The 14,701-nt window shown below is 43.1% G+C and overlaps 1 long non-coding RNA gene across 1 annotated transcript; it reads right to left on the minus strand.

The window, feature by feature from the left end:
- Window positions 1-7,072: 7,072 nt before the first annotated feature.
- Window positions 7,073-10,473, minus strand: LOC116374714 (uncharacterized). The gene is made up of 5 exons (XR_004210676.1): window positions 9,325-10,473; window positions 9,106-9,232; window positions 8,741-8,889; window positions 8,530-8,610; window positions 7,073-8,436 (listed from the first exon to the last, which is right to left on the minus strand). It is a non-coding gene; the product is annotated as an uncharacterized LOC116374714 (long non-coding RNA).
- Window positions 10,474-14,701: the final 4,228 nt, after the last annotated feature.

Genomic DNA, 14,701 nt, shown 5'->3' on the forward strand with positions numbered 1-14,701 from the left:
AGGACAAAATAGTAATGGTGGATGTTCCTAATCCCCAGTCTACCCCTCTACCTTGTGTTTTAAAGGTAGGAGACTGGATCAGGATTAGGAAGAATCCAGCGGCAGATAAAAGTGACCTGGTAGTACCAAAGAAGTAAAAGGCGTATTATTGAGGAAGTAATAAGCGCCAATACTGTAAGGACAGTTTGCGGGAAAACAGTTGACATAGCACAACTTAAGAAAGTATGTCCTCCGCAATAGTACCAGAATGGAAATACCTCCTAGAGTGCAGAGCAGGCCTCCAAGTCAGGAGGAGTCCAAGAACCATTTGGGTAGGCAGGCACTTTAGACATGAGGAACTAGCCAGACAGGGCCTCAAAGGAGGGAGCACAGGAAGAGTGGTCTGGGAACAAAGTGTTCTGACAGGTCTACCTGGCTCAAGCAGACTGAAGTGTGTCCCCTGTATCATATGCAATGAGCCCACTGGCGATATGCAATACGAAGGGCCCGCTGAGCTAAGCATCAGGCAACTAGAGGTGTGCCCTGATGGAGCCTCAGGAGAGAATAGGTGCAGGTATGGACGAGTTCAGACGTGTGGCAGGTGCAACTGCAACACCATGACCAACTGCGCACTAGACATAAGGACAGTTAATAGTTCCTGGGACCCCAGAGGGTGTCAGTGTGCCTGGGATAGACATGGGAACATCTCGGACAGAGATTGCCTAGAATGTCGCAGACAGAGGGTCACAGAGGTTAAACTAACCAGAGGGGCCCTCTTAACCCCAGTGGCCTGGATGGAGTGCTTCTGGAGTCCACAGGTTGGGACCAGGTGGACAAATATCCCCTAGACAATAACCATGAGGCTAACAAACATCCTGGATGGATGAGGAGGTGTTGGTGGGAAGGCCAGTGCCGGCCAGTTAGAGAGCTACTCTGGGGCAGAGCCATGAGAAAGGAACAAATGTTCACTTTTGTCACCCCCATGACTAGAGGAAATGATGTCCCTCCCCATGATGGAGATGGCAGGAGAAGGTACAGGTTAGGCCTAGGATGGCAGCTGTACTTAGCCCAGGACCCTGTGTATAAAACTGAAGGGGTCTACTCTTGTCACAAGTACATAAGTTGAGATAGTGCTGCTGGAGAGGGAAAGGGTAAGCAAAAGGCAGCACTCAAAAAAGAACAGAGCCCACCTAAGAAATCATTCCTGGCGAGGGTAAAATTGGTATTTGGATCAGACCCTGGAGAGGGCCTATACAAACCCAGAAACCCAATGGTTAAAAAATAAACTAAGAGATGCTCTCCCTCTTATACTTCACAGGAAATATGAAGTTGGGGGAGTACAGAACAAAGCATAGGGAATGTAAGATAGGATGGTGCTGGTGGGTGAGTATGTTTTTAATTATAGTTGGCGTCCCCAGCGCCACCATATTAGGGTTTTATTTGAGCCTAAAATACGATCAAGAAGATTTATCCATAGGGAGCGCACTATACCTACAGCAACGAGAATGCGAAAGGGACTTAACCACATTTAGAACATTCACAAAGAGATGGGGCATCCAGGTACAATGTGACATAGCCAATGGAACTGGGTGTCCAGGTTTCCCCACTGTAAAACTAAAAAACAAAACTACTTACACTGAGTGGAACAAAAGCCCAGGTGAAAATGTCACCCAAGTAATACTATGGAAATCTATCGAGGGTACCATGTTATCAGGCTGGATAGTTAACCTAACCCCAGGACCAGTTTTAGTAAATCACACTTGTTTAAACGGAATTTACACCCAGTCCTATAAAGGAGGGCAATGGGAAGGTAGCCTAAACAATGGAACAAATATCACAGAGATGAAGTTCATCTACGACCAAAGCACAGATAGTGAACCTTGGGAGGACGTGGTTTGTCACAACCCCAGTGTTGTTTTAAACACCACGACCTGGCCTACCACAATAAGTAGCAACCGCACTCTTTTAACTTCCGCCATAACAAGCAACCCAGTAAACAGAACTACATCTCCCCAACCCTCTAGAGAAACGGACACCGCCAGTGTGTCAGCCACAGAAATAGCTGGGGTCACGCCACCACAAACATTAATCAACAGCGCAGCGGTAACTAAGCCAGTCATAAAACTACAACCACCCCAGATAGAACCTAGGCCAAGCATGGATAATGCCTCCGAAAGGTTATGCATAAAACAGAAAAATGGCCCTAAACTTAAAATGCAACGCCAGGTTAAAAGGGGACCTAGTCAGGTAGAGATATACCTTAAAGATTTAGTGTTATACCTTCACCCAGGCAATAAATCATCATGGGATGATAGAGCGCTAGGAGGGAAAAATGGAATCATCCTCCCTTATACAGAACGAAGAACATACATGTATCCAGGTTACAAGTCAGGGCCTCTAGATAGGTTCTTTATGCTTAAGTATGGGCAAGTAAACAATGAGATACCAATGGCCCAAACCCAGGATAACAAGCCCATGTACTATACAAAGACAGGGTGGACCTGTTTTACCACCCACAACAGAAGCAACCCAGGCCGGGTGGGACCCCGCCAGACGCCATGGGTGACGCTAAATATAACTAGCCTAAAAGGAATATATAAACAAAGCCTAGCCATGGCACAATACTTATGTGGAAAAAAGCCCCAATGGAACTGGGGACAAGAATTGAATAACCCCTACCTCCGCAAAGGGGTCTGGAGCAATGTATTTATCTATGTCAAATTTTTCAAACCACCTGTCAACCAAACCGAAGCATGGGCAAGGTACCACTGCATCTCGGCACATGGACAGCTTCATGAGAGATATAGTACCCCCTTCTACCACAAATGGTCTGAAGATCATTACCCCTCCCCAGGTATGGTAGGGGTAAGCCCTCGCTTTGCGGCAGCCAACCTAAATGCCCCTAGGCCAAGTATATCTGGTAGCAGCGGACATTGTCCTCAAAGACGGTTAGCGGTAGGATCCGTGAGCAATCCAAGAAGAATAGATCCTGAGTATTTTATGGAACCTGTGAACTTCCATGGCTATAGTTTCCCTGCCATAGGACAGGCGAATAACGATACGTTTGTATGGATGCATGGCCTAACCATGCAAAAATGGAACACCACGGGCACAGTAATGACAAGGGTAAAGGTAAAACTACAAGAAGCCCTAGTGTCTACCTACACAACCACACTTAAACCCAGCAGTACAGTTGTAACGACTCTGTACGACCCAGACAGTCTAGGGTGGCATAAGAGGCCTTTAGACCCCACTCCCTCCACAGGAGGGTACGTACAGCTAGCCTGTTACGGAGGATTGAAATTCCATGTCAACCAAGGAGACATACCCGGTACTAGGGATCAATCATTGAGAACCAATGCGGCATTAGCTATGCATTCCAGATTCATGATGGAGACAAGCAGTAGGAAATGGTTTATGAAGGCCTACCAAAACTGGGCCACAAAGTTAATGTGGACCTTGGCAGAAACCCAGTGGGCTGATAAATGGAGTACTAGCTCAGATTGGAATAATAACCTAACTATGGTGTGGAATAAATCTAGCTGCGGGGAACAAGGGTGTAAAAATAATATGTCTCAAGGATGTCAGATAATACAAAATAGTGTTTCTCTTTTAAGGAATGGAGGTCAGGACAACTTTTGTAATATCCTAGGAGAAAACTTCTGGACAGAAGGTGTAAATGGGATACAATGGTATTTGAATGAAGAAAAAACTCAAGGGGCCTATGGGAACTGGATAGCGAAAGCCTGGGGAGGTTTCACTACTGGATTGGCAAGAGCAGCTAAAGATATCATTGAAAAACCATTCAACCAAGTTAAACAAGCAATTGAACTTTGCGACCTTTTGCCACATTTCAGGCTTCAAACACAAAGATATAAAACTGTATTTTTTTGTGAAGAATCAACAACAAGTGGGACACAATCATGAAGTGGAATGACATTTATTGGATATTTCAAACTTTTTTAACAAATCAAAAACTGAAAAATTGGGCGTGCAAAATTATTCAGCCCCTTTACTTTCAGTGCAGCAAACTCTCTCCAGAAGTTCAGTGAGGATCTCTGAATGATCCAATGTTGACCTAAATGATTACACCCGTGTGTAATCAAGTCTCCGTATAAATGCACCTGCACTGTGATAGTCTCAGAGGTCCGTTACAAGCGCAGAGAGCATCATGAAGAACAAGGAACACACCAGGCAGGTCCGAGATACTGTTGTGAAGAAGTTTAAAGCCGGATTTGGATACAAAAAGATTTCCCAAGCTTTAAACATCCCAAGGAGCACTGTGCAAGCGATAATATTGAAATGGAAGGAGTATCAGACCACTGCAAATCTACCAAGACCTGGCCGTCCCTCTAAACTTTCAGCTCATACAAGGAGAAGACTGATCAGAGATGCAGCCAAGAGGCCCATGATCACTCTGGATGAATTGCAGAGATCTACAGCTGAGGTGGGAGACTCTGTCCATAGGACAACAATCAGTCGTATATTGCACAAATCTGGCCTTTATGGAAGAGTGGCAAGAAGAAAGCCATTTCTTAAAGATATCCATAAAAAGTGTTGTTTAAAGTTTGCCACAAGCCACCTGGGAGACACACCAAACATGTGGAAGAAGGTGCTCTGGTCAGATGAAACCAAAATGGAACTTTTTGGCAACAATGCAAAACGTTTACGTTTACGTTTGGTTTACGTTTGGCGTAAAAGCAACACAGCTCATCACCCTGAACACACCATCCCCACTGTCAAACATGGTGGTGGCAGCATCATGGTTTGGGCCTGCTTTTCTTCAGCAGGGACAGGGAAGATGGTTAAAATTGATGGGAAGATGGATGGAGCCAAATACAGGACCATTCTGGAAGAAAACCTGATGGAGTCTGCAAAAGACCTGAGACTGGGACAGAGATTTGTCTTCCAACAAGACAATGATCCAAAACATAAAGCAAAATCTACAATGGAATGGTTCAAAAATAAACATATCCAGGTGTTAGAATGGCCAAGTCAAAGTCCAGACCTGAATCCAATCGAGAATCTGTGGAAAGAACTGAAAACTGCTGTTCACAAATGATCTCCATCCAACCTCACTGAGCTCGAGCTGTTTTGCAAGGAGGAATGGGAAAAAATTCAGTCTCTCGATGTGCAAAACTGATAGAGACATACCCCAAGAGACTTACAGCTGTAATCGCAGCAAAAGGTGGCGCTACAAAGTATTAACTTAAGGGGGCTGAATAATTTTGCACGCCCAATTTTTTAGTTTTTGATTTGTTAAAAAAGTTTGAAATATCCAATAAATGTCGTTACACTTCATGATTGTGTCCCACTTGTTGTTGATTCTTCAAAAAAAATGTTATGTTTGAAGCCTGAAATGTGGCAAAAGGTCGCAAAGTTCAAGGGGGCCGAATACTTTCGCAAGGCACTGTATGTGCACTGTAAGAAAAGTATTTCCTGTTGTAAAATATGTCATCACCCTCTCTGCTCTGAGGGAATGGGAGGAGCAGTGGATCGGGTGCAGAGAATCAAAAGGTATATAAAGAGACATTTGCCATTACTTTGGCGCTGACTTCTTGAATTCTGAATTCATTTAGACAACCATTTGACTTCGGGTAAATTGACACCTGACTCAAATTACTTAAAAGATTCTAACTTGTTGGATCTGAGAAGTAACTCTCCGATATACCGTTTAACTATTGAACAGTTGTTTTGTGGGTTTTGCGCCAGGTACGTGGGTGCTGATGCAAATATATCCAGAGAGTTCTTTGTAGCCTCTCGATTGAGCTCAGTATCTCGACCTCGTTGCGGGCCACTGACACTGCGGTAGTTCAACAGGGTTGAGAGGCACTCTAGTCCTTAAGGTTATCCCTTGCTTTCTCTTATGGATGTCTGAATTGACCCTGTGGTTTTGCGCCAGGTACGTGGGTGCTGATGCAAATATATCCAGAGAGTTCTCTGTAGCCTCTCGATTGAGCTCAGTATCGCGGCCTCGTTGCGGACACAGACTTTTTGGTATTCCATTTGGGGCAGGGAATCACCAGCGGGTTCTCCCATCCGAGCCAAACTTGAATCTCTCAATTTAGTAAAGCACCGACTCCAATTCAACCTCTCAGCCAGTAGAGGGGAGTCGCAACCTATGTAAATTCTTAACAGAACTCTGACCGATTGAAACTCTGCTCCTGATCTCGTGGGTCTCCTCGTCATCTCTCAAATGTAATTAAATAACTATTACAAGTATTTAATATAGAGATAAGTGTTATCATTGTACCAGGCATTTTATAAGAGCATTAAGTCATTTGCATGTTTTTGATTAACGCTGTGTGTGACCGAGTAACAAATTGTGTATTTTGAAGTGTGTTTGATTGTAAAAAGACAAAAAACAGAGTGTTTTCAAAAATAAATGGTAGTCTTATTTTGTCTCGAGTAAAACGCCCTCCCAAGACAGTTAACGGCACGGGAGATAACAACTCTGACACTCCACGTTACCGGGACACAGGAAACGGGGATCAATGCTCTATGACAGAATGAGTTACCATTAAAAGACAAGGAGGAAGGTGTGTCCAGTAGTGATTCATTTAATTGTCTTATCGATCTAAGTTTTATTTTCCAAGCGATACATAGCCGACGGGCAGAGTAGTGAGACTAAGTTGACTAAAGGTCTTCACACTTTAAACTAGATACATCACAGAGGGGAAATACTCAACCACAGGGAAATCATATAGAAACTGGTAGGCCTAGTGGTTAATAATAACTCAAGGACAAATTAGTGGTGAAGCAAAGAGTCTAGAGGATAAAGGTGGGGTTCACACATCCCAGCTAGAGCTAGACCGTTGAGAGTGACAAGGCAAAAGACCCCTCTAAGCGGACAACGCTTCGATATAGGAAGAGAGGCAGGGCTACGCGAGCGGTCCTGGTTATACCGAGATAACCTGAAGTATCTATAGTGCCCTGTCCAATCCAGGGAATGGGACGCTAACCACCTCTAGCACCCCGCTGCCGGCCAAGGGGCGGGGCTGAAGGTTTCGTATCGCGACAAACTGATGTTGCATGGTAAGAACTTGGTCTCATTGAAAATAAAAATCACTGTCAAAGAAAAACAACACTCACATTTGAAACTGAAAGAGCGACTTGGTATTTTATTATCCCCAGTAGCTGTTGCACAAGCAGCAGATACTCTACCTGGGGTCCACACAAAACATAATGACATATACAGAACAACAAGAACAAATCAAATCAAATTTTATTGGATACATATGGTTAGCAGATGTTAATGCGAGTGTAGTGAAATGCTTGTGCTTCTAGTTCCGACCATGCAGTAATATCTAACAATTTCACAATAACAAAGGAATTAATAAGAATATGTAGATGTAAATATATGGGATGAACGGCATAGGCAGGATGCAGTAGATGGTATAGAGTATATACATGTGAGATGAGTAATGTAGGGTATGTAAACATTATATAAAGTGGCATTGTTTAAAGTGACTAGTGATACATTTATTACATCAATTGTTGTATTATTAAAGTGGCTAGAGATTTGAGTCAGTATGTTGGCAGCAGCCACTCAATGTTAGTGATGGCTGTTTAACAGTCTGATGGCCTTGAGATACAAGCTGTTTTTCAGTCACTCGGTCCCAGCTTTGATGCACAGACACAAGAGCCCCGACTTCCCTGTACCCAGCTGTCTGTTGATGAAGAGTGAACAGTCTATGGGAAAAGCAGTTAACCTCAGAGAGGGAGACTTCTCTACTAAACAGGGATAAGAAGTATTGCGTCATTGTTTTGGGGTGAAGCTGGTTGATCAGTTGTAGTCAACTTCTTTTTCTTACAGAGACCAACAGGAGAGATCAGAAGCAGATATTTCCAGTGGTCAGTCTTCCCAAAGTCATACAACAGACCTGGACTCGATATTCCTCATGGGGCGGCAGGCAGCCTAGTGGTTAGAGCATTGGACTAGTAACTGAAAGGTTGCAAGATCGAATCCTGGAGCTGACAAGGTAAAAATCTGTCATTCAGCCCCTGAACAAGGCAGTTAACCCACTGTTCCTAGGTCATCATTGAACATAAGAATTTGTTCTGACTTGCCTAGTTAAATAAAGTTACAATAAAACATTCATGGTGAGCTGTCATACATAAAAATAGAATTGAACTTAATTTTTTTGTCTGAAATCCCAATGGGTTTACCTAAATGTAAAAACTGCTGAAAAGAAGGCCAAATATCATTTTAATTAACTTTTTTTTGTATTGGTTGGTTTCAGTTGCTTGTGCAGAATGAATTACACCTAAATGTAAAAAAATAAAAAACTCTTTCTCAGTCACTTGAAGAGACTGTCATCACTTTAGTGAAGAAAGAACTGAAGAGTTTCAAGAGGATTCTGAGTCCAGATCTCCCAGAATGCTTAGAGAGTCAGAGAGAGGATGCTGAAGATGAGAAGCAGGAGAGCAGGGCCAGAGAGGATCACACTTCACTTCCTGAGGAACATGAAACAGAAGTCTGTTTATTGATGCTTTATACACGGTTTTGTCTTTAGATGTGCTTCTTGACAACATAAACTCAAATCTAACCTGAAGAAGTAGTTTCGGTGTGTGTTTGAAGGAATAGCTGTCATAGGAAACCCAAGTCTTCTCAATAAGATCTTTACAGAGCTGTACATCACAGAGGGTGGAAGTGGAGGGGTCAGTCATGAACATGAGATGAGTCAGATTGAGATGGCATGCAAAAACCAAACTACGCAAGAGACGCCAATCAAATGCAATGACACCTTCAAGCTTTTACCTGGACAAGACAAGCCTATCAGAACTGTGCTGACAAAGGGAGTCGCTGGCATTGGTACAACAGTCTCTGCGCAGAAGTTCATTCTGGACTGGGCCGAAGGAAGAGCTAATCAGGATATCCACTTCATATTTCCACTTCCTGTTCGGGAGCTGAACATGATGATAGAGAAAAAACACTGTTTGATTCAAGTTGTGGAAAACTGTTTTGTGTATGTGAAGCATTCTGGAATCTCCAACTTTGGCAAGTACAACGTTATGTCTGTCCTTGATAGTCTGGATGAGTGCTGACTGCCCCTAGACCTCAAGAAAAATGATAGCTGCTGTGATGTCAAACAGTCAACCTCAGTGGACATGTTGCTGACAAACCTCATCAAGGAGAAACTGCTCCACTCTGGACAATTTCCCGACCTGCAGCAGCCAATCAGATCCCTTCTGAGTATTTGGACCAGGTGACAGAGGTACGATGTTTCAACGACCCACAGAAAGAGGAGTACTTCAAGAATAGAATCAGTGATGAGAACCTGGCCAGCAGAATCATCACACATATTAAGTCATCAAGGAGACTCCACATCATGTGCCACATACCAGTCTTCAGTTGGATTACGGCCACTGTTCTAGAGAGACTGTTGGTTGAAGCAGAGGGTGGAGAGATGGCAAGACTCTGAAACAAATGTACTCACACCTCCTGGTATTTCAGACCAAACAGAGGAGTAAAGTCAAGTTTTACTTTATCTTGTTCAACACTGTACACCAAGTCAGAACTGTAGGATAAATAAAGGGGGCTTAAAAGCAGACAATAAAAGCTCTTACAATATTCAATGATGACATTTCTCTAAAAACAGGCTATAGGCTACATATGCACCAGTAAGTCAGAGCAGTAGGCTAAGTTAGGAGAGGAAAAGGGACACAATGATTAGGGTGAGCCGCATGGGCTACTGACAGCTTACTTCACAACATACACTTAGTATTACCATCTTAGCTACAGTATACATATCTCCCTGGCATATTACATCATTTATGCAGCAGCTTCCAATACATTTTTGGACTCACCTTATTGTGCTGTGCTCACATGAACAGGAAGGTGGGGAAATTTTGTCATCAAAGTCTGGCATTCTCTGGATTGATGGTGCTTTCAAGACAACTGGGAACTCGGAAAAAAAACATGGTTGAATAATAAGGTCATTGATCTTCAGTTTGGAGCTCTAGGAGGAGGCCCGAGTTCCCAACTTGGAATTCCGAGTTGAATGACTGTTGAATGACCGAGTTTAATGTATTTTTTCAGTTGGAGCTCGCTTTTTCCCGACCTCACAGTTGTCTTGAACTCACTGAAGTCACGTTTTCGTAGTTCTGAGTTAATAGTATTTTGAGTGCGGCACAACTCATGCTTCATTGACAGCATGGCCAATGTTGAAAGTGTATTATTTAAAACTTGGAAAATAACCCCTTAAAACCTCTACGGGATCGATGTCCTCTCCCATGGGAGATATATGATTAGCATGACATTGTAAGTAACAAGAACATTTCCCAGGACATAGACATGTCTTATATGGGCCGAAAGCTTAAATTCTTGTTAAACTAACTGCACTGTCCAATTTACAGTAGCTATTACACAGTAGTTGAAAAAGTACCCAATTGTCATACTTGAGTAAAAGTAAAAAACCTTAATAGAAAATTACTCAAGTAAAAGTCCCGCAGTAAAATTCTACTTGAATAAAAGTCTAAAAGTATTTGGTTTTAAATACACTTAAGTATCAAAATAATTTCAGATTCCTTATATTAAATAAAGCAGATGGCACCATTTTCATATATATTTTTTAAGCATTGCCAGGGGCTTTCGCCAACACTCAGACATAATTTACAAATGCAGCATTTGTTTAGTGAGTTCGCCAGATCAGAGGCAGTAGGGATGACCAGAGATGTTCTCTTGATAAGTGTTTGAATCAGACCATTTTACTGTCCTTCATTCTTTCTCTTCATATGACAAGGATTATTGATGACTGCTAGATTTTGAAAGTAAGATGATGACATGATCAGTCCAATCAAAGCTACTGTACATAAAACATGATTTGACATCATTTTATCTGTGGCGAATGACCTTGAGCCTTCTTGGATGGGCACTTATACTGTAACTCTATCTCTACCCTTAGACTTGGAGGTGACGTGGTGTCCCCATAAGTGACTGAACATTGAGGCAATCACAGTGCAATGCTCTGTATTTTCTGCTGGCTTGCTCCACCACCACAGAAAGCACTGAGCTAGGCTGAAACATCTGTATTTTGGAGCTGCCTTTCTCAGGAAAACAAAATAGAGACCATGTTTGTATGTAGCTTTATTAACTCAATTATATAAATCTTTTTTTTTACATTGTTTGCAAACTAATATGTGACAAGTATTAAATGACAAAATAACATGCAAAACAGGCAAGCCCCCCCCCCCAATTTTTTATTTTTTTTCTATATTTTTGCAAAAACTCTGGTGCTCAAAACAGAGCCCCACCTGCCCTGAATTATGGGTCGCCACTGATGATAACGGCCCCATGTCACAAAGATTTGTAAACAATTCCTGAAAGCTGAAAATGTGGCAGTTCTTCCATTGCCTGCATACTCACAAGACATGTCAGCCATTGAACATGTTTGGGATGCTCTTGATTGACGTGTACGACAACCTGTTCCAGTTCCTGCCAATATCAAGCAAATGTGTGCTGCATGGAGCAAATGATGGTCACACCAGATACTGACTGGTCTTCTGTTCCACGCCCCACTACTTTTTTTTAAGGTACCTGTGACCAACAGATGCATATCTGTATTCCCAGTCATGTGAAATCCATAGATTAGGGCCTACTTATGTAAATTGACTGATTTCCTTATGCAAACTGTAACTCAGTCAAATCTTTGAAATTGTCGCATGTTGCGTTTATATTTTTGTTCAGTATATATTATTAGTACAAATCTGTTATTAACAAACTCTTGTGCAAGAAAACAAACAATAGAAGCCACTGGAATTTGGTTAAATGCAGGGAAACTTAAATCACTTCTACCAAATTTCCATCAACATGTTAAATCTGCAACCAGAGAGAAAAAAATTCTAGATCACCTGTACTCCACACACAGAGACGAGTACAAAGCTCTCCCTCGCCCTCCATTTAGTAAATCTGACCACAACTCTATCCTCCTGATTCCTGCTTACAAGCAATAATTAAAGCAGGAAGCACCAGTGACTCGGTCTATAAAAAAATTGTCAGATGAAGCAGATGCTAAACTACAGGACTGTTTTGCTGCACAGACTGGAATATGTTCCTGGATTGTTCTGATGGCATTGAGGAGTACACCACATCAGTCACTGGCTTCATCAATAAGTGCATCGAGGACGTCGTCCCCACAGTGACTGTACCGAGGACGTCGTCCCCACAGTGACTGTACTTACATACCCCAACCAGAAGCCATGGATTACAGGCAACATCCGCACTGAGGTAAAGGGCAGAGCTGCCGCAGTCAAGGTGCGGGACTCTAACCCGGAAGCTTACAAGAAATCCTGATATGCCCTGCGACGAACCATCAAACAGGCAAAGCGTCAATACAGGGCTAAGATTGAATCATACTACACCGGCTCCGATGCTCGTCTTATGTGACAGTGCTTGCAAACTATTACAGACTACAAAGGGAAGCACAGCCGAGCTGCCCAGTGACACGAGCCTACAAGACGAGCTAAATCACTTCTATGCTCGCTTCAAGGCAAGCAACACTGAGGCATGCATCATGAGAGCATCAGCTGTTCCGGACGACTGTGTGATCACACTCTCCGTAGCCGACGTGAGTAAGACCTTTAAACAGGTCAACATACACAAGGCTGCGGTGCCAGACGGATTACCAGGCCGCGTGCTCTGGCAGGTGCCTTCACTGACATTTTCAACATGTCCCTGATTGAGTCTGTAATACCAACATGTTTCAAGCAGACCACCATAGTCCCTGTGCTCAAGAACACAAAGACAACCTGCCTAAATGACTACAGACCCGTAGCACTCACGTCCGTAGACATGGAGTGCTTTGAAAGGCTGGTAATGACTCACATCAACGCCATTATCCCAGAAACCCTAGACCCACTACAATTTGCATATCGCACAAACAGATCAACAGATGATGCAATCTCTATTGCACTCCACACTGCCCTTTCCCACCTGGACAAAAGGAACACTTATGTGAGAATGGTATTCATTGACTACAGCTCAGCGGTCAACACCATAGTACCCTCAAAGCTCATCACTAAGCTAAGAAACATGGGACTAAACACCTCCCTCTGCAACTGTATCCTGGACTTTCTGACGGGCCGCCCCACAGGTGGGGAGGGTAGGTAGCAACACATCTGCCATGCTGATCCTCAACACCGGAGCCCCCCCCCCAGGGGTGCGTGCTCAGTCCCCTCCTGTACTCCCTGTTCACCCAGGACCTCATGGCCAGGCACGACTCCAACACCATGACTTAGTTTGCAGATGACACAACAGTGGCCTGATCACCGACAACGATGAGACAGCCTATAGGGAGGAGGTCAGAGACCTGGCCGGGTGGTTCCAGAATAACAACCTATCCCTCAACGTAACCAAGACTAAGGAGATGATTGTGGACTACAGGAAAAGGAGGACAGAGTAAGTCCCCATTCTCATCGACGTGGCTGTAGTGGAGAAGGTTGAGAGCGTCTAATTCCTTGGTGTCCACATCACCAACAAACTAGAATGATCCAAACACACCAAGACAGTCGTGAAGAGGGCACGACAAAGCCTATTCCCCCTCAGGAAACTAAAAGATTTGGCATGGGTCCTGATATTCTCAAAAGGTTCTACAGCTACAACATTGAGAGCATCCTGACCGTTTGCATCACTGCCTGGTATGGCAATTGCTCGGCCTTCCGACCGCAAGGCACTACAGAGGGTAGTGCGTACGGCCCAGTACATCACTGGGGCTAAGCTTCCTGCCATCCAGGACCTCTACACCAGGCGGTGTCAGAGAAAGGCCCTAAAAATTGTCAAAGACCCCAGCCACCCCAGTCATAGACTGTTCTCTCTACTACTGCATGGCAACTTTAACCATATCTACATGTACATACTACCTCAATCAGCCTGACTAACTGGTGTCTGTATGTAGCCTCCCTACTTTTATAGCCTCACTACTGTATATAGCCTCTACTCTTTTTCACTGTCTTTTTACTGTTGTTTTTATTTCTTTACTTACCGATTGTTCACCTAATACCTTTTTTGCACTATTCGTTAGAGCCTGTAAGTAAGCATTTCACTATAAGGTCTACTACACCTGTTGTATTCGGCACACATGACAAATAAACAACTACTAATCAGTATAGCATTACTGTATAGCATAGCTAGCATTACTGTATAGCACACATGACAAATAAACAACTACTAATCAGTATAGCATTACTGTATAGCATAGCTAGGGGGAAATAATGTATGTACTGTATTCTGGAGAAAAATGATTCCTCTGTAATGCTTGGGTTCATGTTTCCATAATGCAAATAGGTTTATGCCAAGTTCCATGCTTCCAATAACTATCACTGGTGCTTGACAGTCTTATCATGGATCACACTTTGAAAAATTCAGATTGTCCACCTGTAGAGGCTCTTATTATTATTATCATCTATCCTGATGCCTAGTCACTTTACCCTGCCTTCATGTACATATCTACCTCAAATACCTCATTATTATCTATCCTGATGCCTAGTCACTTTACCCTGCCTTCATGTACATATCTACCTCAAATACCTCATTATTATCTATCCTGATGCCTAGTCACTTTACCCTGCCTTCATGTACATATCTACCTCAAATACCTTGTTATTATCTATCCTGATGCCCAGTCAATTTACCCTACCTTCATGTACATATCTACCTCAAATACCTCATTATTATCTATCCTGATGCCTAGTCACTTTACCCTGCCTTCATGTACATATCTAC

The sequence above is a fragment of the Oncorhynchus kisutch genome, linkage group LG7 (genome assembly GCF_002021735.2).
Source record: "Oncorhynchus kisutch isolate 150728-3 linkage group LG7, Okis_V2, whole genome shotgun sequence".
Lineage (NCBI taxonomy): Eukaryota > Metazoa > Chordata > Actinopteri > Salmoniformes > Salmonidae > Oncorhynchus > Oncorhynchus kisutch.